Raw genomic sequence first — 3043 nt, 5'->3', positions numbered from 1 at the left:
CACTTCTTCAAGATTACTAAGGATTGATAGGGGTGCTCATAAAAATCAGGGTTAATGATGATCACTGAAGGATCCTTTCATTTGGTAAATTTACTATCATTTACCTATGAAAGGAAATATTGCTTTCATATTACTAAGTTACATGATTGTTATTCCAAAGGAAATGGTAAAGTCAAAGGTAAAGATGGAGCAAAGCACTAAATATGAACTGAACAGAATTTTGACCAGAATGGACAACCAACAAAACATATTATTTTCTTCAGCTGAAGACTTCTCAAATAATCATGCTATTCACATCACCTTCCATTTCCACAAAGGTATGGATAGTGCCATATATAACTCATGACAATGTCTATGATATATGAAATTTCTCTATTCCATGTACAGTATATTTGAGATAGTTCAAATAGTCACTGAATTTAATGGCTGACACCACTAATATGTCAGCTATGGGTATATAAGACTCACAAAAATGCTATATATGAAGCTTTTTGACAAGGATACATCATCCTTCTTTGTTCTCCTTATCTGCCTCTATTATAATTTTTACCAAGTAAAAATATATATGTATTAGAGTGGGTCTAGCTCAGATTTTAAAGTTTGTTTGTGATATTCTCCTTGTTCATCTCATTCTCCACCTTTCCTTGTATTCTTTCTCTCTTTGAATGTCCTTTTAAAGGCTTAGTGCTTTAGTGTAGTCCAAAGATACCAGATAGCATCCTCCTTGGGTCACTGTTTCTTATACTCTATTCTTTAGAAATTAACTCTGCATATTTTTTCTCAAGAATATAGAATGTAGTGGTGGCGAGGTGGCACAGTGGATAGAGCACTGGCCTTGGAGTAAGGAGTACCTGAGTTCAAATCCAGCCTCAGACAGTTAATAATTACCTGACTGTGTGGCCTTGGGCAAGCCACTTTACCCCATTGCCTTGCCAAAAAAAAAAAAAGAGCATAGAATGCAGGCAAGTCTCTAGGTAATGATTTTAAGTATACCAAAAAGGTCTAACTGCTCTCAAAATACCCCCTTCACTGTATGAACATTGTGATGAAAACCACCATTAATGCAATATTCCTTTGAATTAGATTTGGATTTTTCTTTGTTTTTGTTTTGTTTGTTCTTCTTGGTCCCCTATCAACATGTAGAAACCTATGGGAGTAATAACTCTTTAAATATTTATTTATCCCTTAGCAAGGATTTGGGAGATATTTTCCAAAAAGGGAATAATCCTAGTAAAGCTATGCAGTAGCAGAGGTACTTGGCAAAAGAAAGGAAGGAAAAAATAGGAAATCTTCCAGTTAATAAAAAAATTGTTAAGCATCTAATATGTTCCAGGCACTGTGATAAGGACCAGAGATGCAAAGAAAGGAAAACCAACACTACTCTCACAGTCTGACAGGGAAGGCAATATGCAAATAAGTATGTAAAAGTACTTTACTTGCAAGATCATCTGGAGATGAAAAACAAAGGAAAGCACTAGAATTAAGAGACTATTAAAGACTTTCTGGAGAAGGTGAGATTTTTAACTAGGACCTGAAAGAAGCTAGGAGGTAGAGATGAGAAGAGAGCATTCCAGGTAGGGGGCATAAGTCAATGAGGTATAATAAAGAAACCAAGGATCATAGATTATGGGGGTGGTGTTATAAAGTCTAAGAAGAGTAAAAAGAAAGAAGAGCAGGTTATGTAGGGCTTTGAACATGAAACAGGATTTTATATTTGATCCTGGAAGTGATAGATAACCAATGGGGTTTATTCATTTAGATGTCGGGGGAGCAGGAGAGGAGTAAACTAGTCAGTCCTGAATTTTAGGAAACTCTCAGACAGCTGAGTTGGATTATAGTCTTGAGGGAGAGATTTTTATCAGAGACTATAGGTTACTGCAATAGTCCAAGTGTTATATTTTTAGCCTATTCCAAGGTGATGGCAGAATTCGAGGAAAAAAGTGAACTTATGAGAAAGAAACTACAAAGGTAAGATTGTTAGGCCTTAGCAACAGATTGGATATAAGAAATAAGTAGGATTGAAGAGGCAAAGAAAAAACCTAAAGTCTTAGGATCTTCAAGAATAGAGATGACTGACACTATTAAGTAAGTTAGGAAAAGGGTGCATTATTTGGGGGACTAAGATAATAAGTTAAGTTTTTGACAAGTTGAGTTTAAAATTTCTATGAGACAGCATATAAGATTTCTAATTTGATTGCTAGTATCATAAATGAAAAAGGTGAACTCACCACTAATGAGGAGGAAATTAAAATAATAATTTGAAATTATTTTGCCCAATTCCATGCCAATAAATTTGATGATCTAAGTGAAATAGATGAATATTTACAAAAATATAAATTGCCCAGCTTAAATGAAGAGGAGATTAAATACCTAAACAACCCTATCTCAGAAAAAGAAATTCAACAAGCAATTATTGAACTCTCTAAGAAAAAATCTCCAGGGCCTGATGGATTCACAAGTGAATTCTACCAAACATTTAAGGAACAATTGGTTCCAATTCTATATAAACTCTTCTGTAAAATTGGGAAAGTTGGAACTCTGCCTAAGTCTTTCTATGAAACCAATATGGTACTGATACCTAAACCAGGAAGAGTTAAAACAGAGAAAGAAAATTATAGACTTATCTCCCTAATGAATGTAGATGCAAAAAATCTTAAAATCTTAGCAAAACGATTACAACAAGTTATCACTGGGATAATACATTATGATCAAGTTGCATTTATCCCAGGAATGCATGGTTGGTTCAATATTAGGAAAACTGTTAGCATACTCAATTATAATCAATAACAACCCTATCAGAAATCATATGATCATATCAATAGATGCTGAAAAAGCTTTTGACAAAATACAGCACTCATTCCTATTAAAAACACTAGAGAGAGTGTAGGAATAAATGGACTGTTCCTTAGAATAATTAGCAGTATCTATCTGAAACCATCAACAAGTATTATATTCAATGAGGAGAAGCTAGAGGCATTCCCAATAAGATCAGGGGTGAAACAAGGGTGCCCATTATCACCACCACTATTCAGTATCATATTAG

Source organism: Macrotis lagotis, chromosome X, assembly GCF_037893015.1.
Source record: "Macrotis lagotis isolate mMagLag1 chromosome X, bilby.v1.9.chrom.fasta, whole genome shotgun sequence".
Taxonomy (NCBI): domain Eukaryota; kingdom Metazoa; phylum Chordata; class Mammalia; order Peramelemorphia; family Peramelidae; genus Macrotis; species Macrotis lagotis.
The sequence above is the reverse complement of the archived record's forward strand: the minus strand, read 5'-3'. Positions refer to the sequence as shown.